Raw genomic sequence first — 12,618 nt, forward strand, 5'->3', positions numbered from 1 at the left:
GGAACATTATATGCAAAGATGAGCTCAATAAAGGATAGAAATAGTATGGACTTAACAGAAGGAGAAGATATCAAGAAGAGGTGACAAGAATACACAGAATTGTACAAAAAAGATCTTCACAACTCAGATACTCACAGTGGTGTGATCACTCACCTAGAGCCAGACATCCTGGAATGTGAAGTCAAGTGGGGCTTAGGAAGTATCATTACGAACAAAGATAGTGTAGGTGATGGAATTCCAGTTGAGCTCTTTCAAAAAAGGAGGGGGAAGAGTACAAATGTTTTCATCATTGTCTGAGATGGTGCTTGAAAACCTTGAACTTGTCACTCCTTTGACTTAAGACATTATATAAAAATACAAATATTGTACAGCAATACTATTATACTGAATTAGCATTGGAGATTTGTCAGCTTATTTAGGATTTTTTTTTTTTGGGGGGGGGGAGGGTATAGGGTACTTTTAATGACAGTACATGACAAGGCAGGGCTCCCTAAGCCCCTCCCCTTCCTCAGGGCCTTGGGGATGGAAACTGTTGAGGTCGGGAGATTCTCAGTGTGGTGGAGGATCGAGGTGGGGCAAGGACTCCCCAGCAGCTGAGGAACTCTCTCTTCCTCTCATGCTCCTGCTGGGGCTGGGTGTCCAGGGACCTTACTCCTTGGAGGCCATGTGGACCATAAGGTCCACCACCCTGTTGCTGTAGCCGAATTCATTGTCCTACTAGGAAATGAGCTTGACAAAGTGGTCGTTAAGGGCAATGCCAGCTCCAGCATCGAAGGTAGAAGAGTGAGTGTCGCTGTTGAAGTCGCAGGAGACAACCTGGTCCTCAGTGTAGCCTAGAATGGCCTTCAGAGGGCCCTCTGATGCCTGTTTCACCACCTTCTTGATCTCATCATACTTGGCAGGTTTCTCCAGGCAGCAGGTCAGATCCACAACGGACACGTTGGGGGTGGGCACGCAGAAGGCCATGCCAGTGAGCTTCCCGTTGAGCTCAGGGATGACCTTGCCCATGGCCTTGGCAGTGCCAGTAGAAGCAGGGATGATGTTCTGGGCAGCCCCTCAGCCATCACGCCACAGCTTCCCAGAGGGGCCATCCACGGTCTTCTGGGTGGCAGTGATGGCGTGGACGGTGGTCATGAGTCCCTCCACGATGCCGAAGTGGTCATGAATGACCTTGGCCAGGGGGACCAAGCAGTTGGTGGTGCAGGAGGCATTGCGGACAATCTTGAGGGTGTTGTTATACTTCTCGTGGTTCACGCCCATCACAAACATGGGGGCATCGGCAGAAGGCGCAGAGATGATGACCCTCTTGGTGCCACCCTTCAAGTGAGCCCCGGCCTTCTCCATGGTAGTGAAGACCCCAGTGGACCCCACCACGTACTCAGCACCAGCATCACCCCACTTGGTGTTGGCAGGATCTCACTCCTGGAAGATGGTGATGGCCTTTCCATTGATGACGAGCTTCCCGTTCTCCACCTTGACTGTGCTGTGGAACTTGCCGTGGGTGGAATCATACTGGAACATGTAGACCATGTAGTGAAGGTCAATGAAGGGGTCATTGATGGCAACGACGTCCAGTTTGCCAGAATTAAAAGCAGCCCTGGTGACCAGGCACCCGATGCGGCCGAATCCGTTCACTCCGACCTTCACCATCTTGTCTCAGAGATGCGGCTGGCACAGCACGAAAGTTAGGGCTATCTGTCGAACGGGCAGGAGCAGAGAGCTAGGATGATTTTTTCTATCACCCACCATAGGTTGTCATATTATCAGACTTGGCATTTCCATGGAAGATAAACAGAGGTGAGTCTTCATGGACATAGACCCACAGAAAAGTATGCACACCTGGCAAGAGTGTGAAAGGAAGATAGGCAAAATGGGCTAAACATTATTATGGATTTTACAACTCATGTAGTACTCTTTTTCATTAATAATCAGGAAAAGACTATTTGGGAATGCAATGATTATGCAGTGCTACATTTAGATTTGCTGATTCAAAACAAAACAAAACAGTTAAGATTTTATCTATTATTTATTCTCCCTAAATAGAAAATAAGAGCTCTCAATGCACAGAAGAGCGAAGGCTTCTCCATTTGTTATTTTTTTTTCCTCCTTCAGTAAAATATGTTTTGGATATCTAGGCATGAATGTTCAGTCTCTCAGGTGTGTCCAGCTCTTTGGAACCCCAGTAGCCTGCCAGGCTCCTCTGTCTATGGGATTCTCCAGGCAAGAATACTGGACTGGGTTGCCATTCCCTCCACCAGGGCATCTTCTCCACCCTGGGATGGAACCCACGTCTCCTGCGTCTCCTGCATTGCAGGCAGATTCTTTACCTACTGAGCTTCTGGTGAAGCACTTGGATATCTAGAAATCCTTATGAAACATTTCAAAGAGCATCACTGATCTTCTTGGCTACACTATCATTACAATTTCTCAGACTTAATTCCTTGTTTGTAGAGGTTCTGTGGTTACCTACTGACCTGTTTTAGAAATCTGTTCTCTTTAGACAAATCTGTTCTGTCTAGATTTCCATTTGCTGGTTTCCTTCGCTATGTCTGAAGTTACTCTAAGCAGTCTGACTTCCAGAAAGCAGATGGTTGAGGTCGCTGAGAAAAAAAGCCTCATTGGTTAAGTGAATAACTTGCAAGTCTATTGTGCACTGCCTCAACAAACTGCTTTTGTGGGGTCATTTTTACATTTCCCACATGCATTACTAAATTAGTGAATTTTAGGAAGAGTAGGAGCTGAAACAGTCCCTGCAAGTAATTATTTGGAAAAAACTTGTTTCTGAGTTTCAAATGCAACTCTTCTGGTTAGAACTGTAGCTTTAACAAAATTAAAGATAAATTCTGTACACAGACATCTCTCTCTCTCTCTCTCTCTCTCTCTCTATATATATATATATATATATATATATATATACATATATATATATATACATTATACACACACACACACACACACACACATAGTTTAAGCAAGAAGTATAAAACTTGACACTAAAAACTATGAAATACTGTTGAAAATGATTTTTAAAAGACCTAAGTAGAAGAAATAAAGGAAAGACATTGGTTTTTATAGACTGGAAAGCATAATACTGTTTAGATGCTAATATTCCTCAAACTGATCTACAGATATAACAAAACTTCTATTAAGATTTTCAATGCCTTTTTATAGAAATAGACAAGCTTATCCTAACATTTTAGTGGCATAGTAAGAAATATTATTTTAACATTTTAAAATAATAGACAAATCATCTTGAAAAAGATGAACAAATTCAGAGGTCTTACACTTTCTGATTTTAAAATGTATTACAAAGCTACAATGATCAAAACTATGGCACTAATACAAGGATAGACAGAGATCAATGTAATAGAACTGAAAATCCACCAACATATCCCTCTATTAATGATCAGTTTTTGCAAGGGGCTAGAAGTTCTATTGGAGAAGGCAATGGCACCCCACTCCAGTACTCTTGCCTGGAAAATCCCATGGACGGAGGAGCCTGGTAGGCTGCAGTCCATACGGTCGCAAAGAGTCGGACATGACTGAGCGACTTCACTTTCACTTTTCACTTTTATGCATTGGAGAAGGAAATGGCAACCCACTCCAGTGTTCTTGCCTGGAGAATCCCAGGGATGGGGTCGCACAGAGTCGGACACGACTGAAGTAACTTAGCAGCAGAAGTTCTATGGACAAGAAATCTGAAATCAAGTTATCAGCAGAGTCATAATCTTTCTGAAAAGTGTATGAATATCCTTTCTTTTTTCTTTCTAGTGTTTGGTGGCTTTTCTGGCAATGTTAGAGTTTTCTTGGCTTGAAACTTCATAACTGCACTCTCTGCCTTCATCATCAAAAGACATTTTCCCTATGTGTGTCTGTCTACATATGGCCACTTTACTATGAGGACATCAGTCATATTGGATTAGGGGCCTAATATGCTTCAGTAAGAGTGTGTTCTCATTAAATACATCTACAACAATCCTATTTCCAAGTAAAATTACATTCTGAGGTACTGGGAGTCAAGATTTCAGCAAATTTGGGGAGGGTAGAGATAGTACAACCCATAACAGGTTTCAAGAGAATTTAATGGGGAATTAATAAGCCTTTTTAACAAAATATGCTAAGATAATTGGATGTTTATATGCTCTTAAAAACTAATTTGAATCCATTATTTCACAATAAACACAAAATTAATTTAAAATTGATCAAATTCTAAAATTCTTAAAAGGAAACATAGATATTAAGTATGACTTGGATTAGTTAACAGTTTCTTATATATGAAACCAAAAGCACAAGCAATCAAGGAAAACAGATAAATTTGACTTCACCAAAACTAAAATTATTTGTCTATTGTTGTTTCTGTGCAATTGCTCAGTTATGTCTGACTTTTTGTGACCCCATGGACTGCAGCATGCCAGGCTTCCAGTCTATCACCAACTTCCAGAGCTAACTCAAACTCATGTCCATCAAGTCAGTGACCCATCCAATCATCTCATCCTCCATCATCCCCTTCTCCTCCTGCCCTCAATCTGTCCCAGCATCAGAATCTTTTCAATTGAGTCAGTTCTTTTCATCAGGTGGCCAAATATTGGTGCTTCAGCTTCAGCATCAGTCCTTCCAATGAATATTCAGGACTGATTCCTTTAGGATGGACTGGTTGGATCTCCTTGCAGTTCAAATGACTCTCAAGAGTCTTCTCCAACACCATAGTTCAAAAGCATCAATTCTTCAGGTTCTCAGCTTTCTTTACAGTCCAACTTGCACATTCATTCATGACTGCCGGAAAAATCATAGCTTTGACTAGATGGACCTTTGTTGGCAAAGTAATGTCTCTGCTTTTTAATATGTTGTCTAGGTTGGTCATAACTTTTCTTCCAAGCAGCAAGCATCTTTTAATTTCATGGCATCAATCACCATCTGCAGTGATTTTGGAGCCCAAGATAATAAAGTCTCTCACTGTTTCCATTGTTTTTCCATCTATTTGCCATGAAGTGATGGGACCAGATGCCATGATCTTAGTTTTCTGAATGTTGAGTTTTAAGCCATCATGTTGCTCTCCTCTTTCATTTTCATCAAGAGGCTCTTTAGTTCTTCTTTACTTTCTGCCATAACGGTGGTGTCATCTGCATATCTGAGGTTATTGATATTTCTCCAATCAATCTTGATTCCAGCTTGAGCTTCATCTAGCCCAGCATTTCTTATGATGTACTCTGCATATAGTTAAATAAGCAGGGTGACAGTATACAGCCTTCACATACTCCTTTCCCAATTTGGAACCAGTCTGTTTTTCCATGTCCAGTTCTAACTGTTGCTTCTTGATATGCATACAGATTTCTCAGGAGGTAGGTCAAGTGGTCTGGTATTCCCATCACTTTCAAAATTTTCCAGTTTTTTTTGTTATCCACACAGCCAAAGGCTTTGGCGTAGTCAATAAAGCAGATGTAGATATTTTTCTGGAACCCTCCTGCTTTTTCGATGATCCAGTGGATGTTGGCAATTTGATCTCTGGCTCCCCTGCCTTTTCTAAAACCAGCTTGAACCTCTGGAAGTTTCTGGTTCACACACTGTTGAAAGCTGGCTTGGAGAATTTTGAGCATTACTTTACGAGCGTGTGAGATGGGTGCAATTGTGCGGTAGTTTGAGCATTCTTTGGCATTGCCTTCTTTGGGATTGGAATGAAAACTGACCTTTTCCAGTCCTGTGACCACTGCTGAGTTTTTCCAAATTTGCTTGCATATTGAGTGCAGCACTTTCACACCATCATCTTTTAGGATTTGAAATAGGTCCACTGAAATTTCATCACCTCCACTAGCTTTGTTTGTAGTGATGCTTCCTAAGGCCCGCTTGACTTCACATTCAAAGATATCTGGCTCTAGGTGAGTGATCACACCGTCATGGTTATCTGGGTTGTGAAGATCTTTTGTGTATTGTTCTTCTTTGTATTTGCCACCTCTTCTTAATATTTTCTGCTTCTCTTAGGTCCATACCATTTCTGTCCTTTATCGAACCCATCTTTGCATGAAATGTTCCCTTGGTATCTCTAGTTTTCTTGAAGAGATCTCTAGTCTTTCCCATTCTATTGTTTTCCTCTATTTCTTTGCACTGATCGCTTAGGAAGGCTTTCTTATCTCTCCTTGCTATTCTTTGGAATGCTGCATTCAAATGGGAATATCTTTCCTCTTTTCCTTTGCTCTTTGCTTCCCTTCTTTTCACAGCTATTTGTAAGGCCTCCTCAGACAGCCATTTTGCTTTTTTGCATTTCTCTTTCTTGGGGATGGTCTTGATCCCTGTCTCCTATACAATTCATGAACCTCCCTCCATAGTTCATCAGGCACTCTGTCTATCAGATCTAGTCCCTTAAATCTCTCACTTCCAGTGTATAATCATAAGGGATTTAATTTAGGTAATACCTGAATGGTCTAGTGGTTTTCTCCACTTTCTTCAATTTCAGTCTGAATTTGGCAATAGGGAGTTCATGATCTGAGCTACAGTCAGCTCCTGGTCTTGTTTTTGCTGACTGTACAGAGCTTCTCCATCTTTGGCTGTAAAGAATATAATCAATCTGATTTCAGTATTGACAATCTGGTGATGTCCATGTGTAGAGTCTTGTCTTGTGTTGTTGGAAGAGGGTGTTTGCTATGACCAGTGTGTTCTCTTGGCAAAACCCTGTTAGCCTTTGGCCTGATTCTTTTTATACTCCAAGATCAAATTTGCCTGTTACTCCAGGTATCTCTTGACTTCCTACTTTTGCATCCCAGTCCCCTATATTGCAAAGGACATCTTTTTTGGGTGTTAATTCTAGAGGGTCTCGTAGGTCTTCATAGAACTGTTCTACTGCAACTTCTCCAGCATTACTGGTCAAGGCATAGACTTGAATTACTGTGGGACTGAATGGTTTGCCTTGGAAATGAACCAAGATCATTCTGTCACTTTTGAGATTGTATCCATGTATTGCATTTCAGACTCTTTTGTTGACCATGATGGCTACTCCATTTCTTCTAAGGGATTCGTGCCCACAGTAGTAGATATAATTGTTATTTGAGTTAAATTCACCCATTTCAGTCTATTTTAGTTAGCTGATTCCTAAAATATTGATGTTTCCTCTTGCCATCTCCTGTTTGACCTCTTTCAATTTGCCTTGATTCATGGACCTAACATTCCAGGTTCCTATGCAATATTGCTCTTTACAACATCAGACTTTACTTCCGTCACCAATCACACTCACAACTGGGATGATAATGGCCTAATCTAGTTTCTTCACATATTTTTTTTACAGTATACTGTTAAGTCCTTTTTATTTATATAATACCAGTAGTTATGTCCTCTATACTTATATGATACAAATGAAAAGGAAATCTAATAGTTAGACTGAAACATGGAACAACAGACTGGTTCAAAATTGGGAGTGGAGCATGACAAGGTTGTATATAGTCACCCTGATTATTTAACTTATATGTGCAGAGTACTTCATGCAAAATACTATGCTGAATGACTCACAAGCTAGATTCAAGATTTCTGAGAGAAATATCAACAGTCTCAGATATGCAGATGATGCCACTCTAAAGGCAGAAAGAAAAGAGAAACTAAAGATCCTCTTGTTGAGGGTGAAAAAAGAAAGTGAAAATTCTAGCTTAAAACTGAGCATACACCAAAGCTATCTATAGATTCAATGCAATCACATCAAGCTACCAATGGTATTTTTCACAGAACTAGAACAAATAATTTCACAATTTGTATGGAAATACAAAAGACCTCGAATAGCCAAAGTAATCTTGAGAAAGAAGAATGGAACTGGAAGAATCAACCTGTCTGACTTCAGACTCTACTACAAAGCCACAGTCATCAAGACAGTATGGTACTGGCACAAAGACAGAAATATAGATCAATGGAACAGAATAGAAAGCCCAGAGATAAATCCACGAACCTATGGACACCTGATCTTTGACAAAGGAGGCAAGGATATACAATGGAAAAAAGACAACCTCTTTAACAAGTGGTGCTGGGAAAACTGGTCAACCACTTGTAAAAGAATGAAACTAGAACACTTTCTAACACCATACACAAAAATAAACTCAAAATGGATTAAAGATCTAAATGTAAGACCAGAAACTATAAAACTCCTAGAGGAGAACATAGGCAAAACACTCTCCGACATAAATCACAGCAAGATCCTCTATGACCCACCTCCCAGAATATTGGAAATAAAAGCAAAAATAAACAAATGGGACCTAATGAAACTTAAAAGCTTTTGCACAACAAAGGAAACTATAAGTAAGGTGAAAAGACAGCCCTCAGATTGGGAGAAAATAATAGCAAGTGAAGCAACAGACAAAGGATTAATCTCAAAAATATACAAGCAACTCCTGCAGCTCAATTCCAGAAAAATAAATGACCCAATCAAAAAATCTGCCAAAGAACTAAACAGACATTTCTCCAAAGAAGACATACAGATGGCTAACAAACACATGAAAAGATGCTCAAAATCACTCATCATCAGAGAAATGCAAATCAAAACCACAATGAGGTACCATTACACGCCAGTCAGGATGGCTGCTATCCAAAAGTCTACAAGCAATAAATGCTGGAGAGGGTGTGGAGAAAAGGGAACCCTCTTATACTGTTGGTGGGAATGCAAACTAGTACAGCCCCTATGGAAAATAGTGTGGAGATTTCTTAAGAAACTGGAAATTGAACTGCCATATGACCCAGCAATACCACTTCTGGGCATACACACTGAGGAAACCAGATCTGAAAGAGACATGTGCACCCCAATGTTCATTGCAGCACTGTTTATAATAGCCAGGACATGGAAGCAACTTAGATGCCCATCAGCAGACCAATGGATAAGGAAGCTGTGGTACATATACACCATGGAATATTACTCAGCCATTAAAAAGAATTCATTTGAATCAGTTCTAATGAGATGGATGAAACTGGAGCCCATTATACAGAGTGAAGTAAGCCAGAAAGATAAAGAGCATTACAGTATACTAACACATGTACATGGAATTTAGAAAGATGTTAATGATAACCCTATATTCAAAGCAGAAAATGAGACACAGAAGTACAGAACAGACTTTTGGACTCTGTGGGAGAAGGTGAGGGTGGGATGTTTCAAAAGAACAGCATGTATATTATCTATAGTGAAACAGATCACCAGCCCAGGTTGGATGCATGAGACAAGTGCTCGGGCCTGGTGCACTGGGAAGACCCAGAGGAATCGGGTGGAGAGGGAGGTGGGAGGGGGGATCGGGATGGGGAATACATGTAACTCCATGGCTGATTCATGTCAATGTATGACAAAACCCACTGAAATGTTGTGAAGTAATTAGCTTCCAACTAATAAACAAAAAAAAAAAAAAAAGATTTTTTAAAAAAAAGCATACAAAATACTAAGATCATGACATCTGGTCCCATCACTTCTTGGCAAATAGAAGAAGAAAAAGTGGAGACAGTGTCAGATTTTATTTTCCTGGGCTCCAATATCACTGCAGATTGTGATTGCTGCCATGAAATTAACAAACATCTGCTCTTTGGAAGGAAAGCTATGACAAACCTAGACAGAGTATTAAAAAGCAGAAACATCACTTTGCCCACAAAGGTCCATATAGTCAGAGCTATGGTTTTTCCAGTAGTCAAGTGTGGATGTGAGAGTTCGACCATAAAGAAGGCTGAGCACTAAAGAACTGATGTTTTCAAATTGTGGTCAAGGAGATCAAACCAGTCAATCCTAAAGGAAATCATCCCTGGATATTCATTGTAAGGACTGATGGTGAAGCTCCAATACTTTGGCTGTCTGATGTGAGAATTGACTCTTTGAAAAAGACTTTGATGCTGGGAAAGATTGAAGGCAAAAGGAGAAGGGAGAGGATGAGGATAAGATGGTTAGATAGCATCACCGGCTCAATGGACATGAATCTCAGCAAACCCCGAGAAATACTGAAGAAGAGGTGAACCTGACGTCCTGCAGTCCATGGGGTTACAAAGATTTGGACAAGACTTAGTGACTGAACAACAATAACAAATATCCCCTATAGCATTTTTTATTTTGGTAATTGGAATATTTTCTCTCTGTTTTTTAATCTAGGTAAATAAATGTCTGTCATTATTTTTTCTCAAATCAACATTTGGGTTTTGTTAATTCTATTGTTTATCTATTCTCAATCTTCATTTGCACTTTAATTTTTACTGTTTTTTTCCTCCTACTTGCTTTTGGTTTAGTTTCTTTTTCCTTTTATAATTTTTTAAGGTGAATTTCTAAGTTATTGATCTAAGATTGTTTACCTCTGGAAAGTACACATTTAGTGATATAAATTCTCTTTTAGTACCATTTGGCCGTATCCCATGAATTTTGACTATTTTTTCAATTAAATTACATTAGCGTATAATTTAATGTCTACCTTTTTATACATTTCCTTCCATTTTTGATTTTGAACTACATATCATTATGTATATAGAACATACTTTGTATAATTCTGTTTCTTTTAAATATATCTCAGTTGTTTTACAACTTAAAAACTATACTGGAGGATGTTCCCTATGCATTTGAAGACAACATACCAAATTGGCTGCAGTTGAATTAATTTTTATATTTGTTTTGGTTCAGTCACTCAATGCTAAATTCATTTGTCCCTCCTTTTCTTCATGTTCTCTGAAATTTTTGTTTTTGGTTCTCTATTCTCTTCTATGTACAAGCTCTTAATACAAGTCAAATGTGTTGAATGAGATGACTGCCAGCCATGTACAGAATTTTCTATTAAGTAGAGAAGCATAATAGGAAGGTGTCAGGGATAAATAAACCCTATCCAGAGAAGCAAAATATACTAGTACTCACCACTAAAGGCTTTATTTAGTGAAACTACTCACGAATGTATATGGTCAATTTTATATTAAATCCACACTGCCGCATTTGCCTAAATCTATTTCATGGATTCCATGCCTTCCTCACTCTTGTGTGCTTTTGAAGTATATCCTTAATTGGTTTTCCAAAGAAGTCAGCAGTTCAGTTCAGTTTAGTCCCTCAGTCATGTCCGACTCTTCGTGACCCCATGAACTGCAGCATGCCGGACTTCCCTGTCCATCATCAACTCCTGGAGCTTGCTCAAACTCATGTCCATCAAGTCACTGATGTCATCCAGCCGTCTCATCCCTTGTCATCCTCTTCTGCTCCTGCCTTCAATCTTTCCCAGCTTCAGGGTCTTTTCACCTACCAACCCGAGGAATGCATTTTTCAGTGTCATATCTTTTTGCCTTTTCATACTGTTTACGGGGTTTCCAAGGCAAGAATACTGAAGTGGTTTGCCATTCCCTTCTCCAGTGGACCATGTTTTTTCAGAACTCTTCACCATGATCAGTCCATCTTGGGTGGTCCTACACGGCATGGCTCATAGTTTGAGTTAGACAAGGCTGTGATCCATGTTATCAGTTTGGTTAGTTTTCTGTGATTGTGGCTTTCAGTATATCTGCACTCTGATGGATAAGAAGGAAGTTAGCAAGGAAGACAAAATTTTTGAGATTTTGTATATCTTTAGAATCTTACATTCTGATTCTTTATCTCTATGCTTTATAATCTGGGAGATGTTTCTGACATTTTCTGCTCTCTTAATTTTCAATGAAAATCATATTTCAACTTAAGATACATGTTCATATTTTATGCTCATTTTTCATAGCTCATTCTTATTGTTTTATCAATATAAATCCTAAATGTGACTACAGTTGTGAAAAAATCTTATAATTAGGTTCTGTTCTGTATCACTATTTATTTTGTCATTTATTTTGTATTCCTATTTCACATTACTGGCTTTCTTTAAAGATCTTGTAGTCATTGGTTGTCTGCTATCATGCAAGAATATGGCTATAAGAATGTTCCTTAGAATCAGTATGGGTAAGGAAAGGGATTATTGTCCAGTACGTTTTATGTTAAAATGACTGGACAGTGAATCAAGTATTATGTTAGTAACAGTAAATTCAACAATGTTAAAATTTATCTTATAGATACCTCGATATCTCTGGTTGCAGTAGAAATTTGGAAACTAAAAACCCAGCCTTCTAATCTCTGTAACAGAACTTAATAAAAAAATGAAATAGCTGGCAGTGGCTGTTGCGTTAACCAATCACTTTTGTCTTTTACAGTCTCTTCTCTCCTCAAATTAATTCAGTAACTCCCTATTAACTAAGGGCTTCAATTCTTACTTTTTAAACTTCTAATGAAATCAATTTTGTTCAATGAATGAAAAACATATTATAGGGGTATGAATTACTTTAATTGTGACCAAAAAAAAAAAAAAAATTGGAAGATTCTAAGGTGCAAAGAGGTGAAAAATGGAGCTGGGGTATGAACCCAGACAGCGTGGTACCAGATCCAAAGCTTAGTTCTACATTATGAATTAATAAATAAAACGGCCTCTTAAAAACTTTGTCCTTTGACTTCTATAGTATTGTCTTTCTTTGGCATTTCTTTCAACTTATTGGCCTTTCTCATATCTTTTTTTCTAAATGTAAGAGTGCCCCAGGCCTTGTAAATGAGCCTTATTCTGTTCTTGCTTTAAACTTCCCTATCCCTATAGTTTTAAGATTTTTGATGTGGACCATTTTTAAAGTCTTTATTGAATTTGCTACAAT

The 12,618-nt window shown here is 39.0% G+C and overlaps 1 pseudogene; it reads right to left on the minus strand.

Annotated features, from left to right (window-relative positions):
- Positions 1-450: 450 nt before the first annotated feature.
- LOC136163186 (glyceraldehyde-3-phosphate dehydrogenase pseudogene) lies at positions 451-1,693 on the minus strand (annotated as a pseudogene).
- Positions 1,694-12,618: the final 10,925 nt, after the last annotated feature.

This window comes from Muntiacus reevesi, chromosome 3, assembly GCF_963930625.1.
Source record: "Muntiacus reevesi chromosome 3, mMunRee1.1, whole genome shotgun sequence".
In the NCBI taxonomy this organism is placed as follows: Eukaryota; Metazoa; Chordata; class Mammalia; order Artiodactyla; family Cervidae; genus Muntiacus; species Muntiacus reevesi.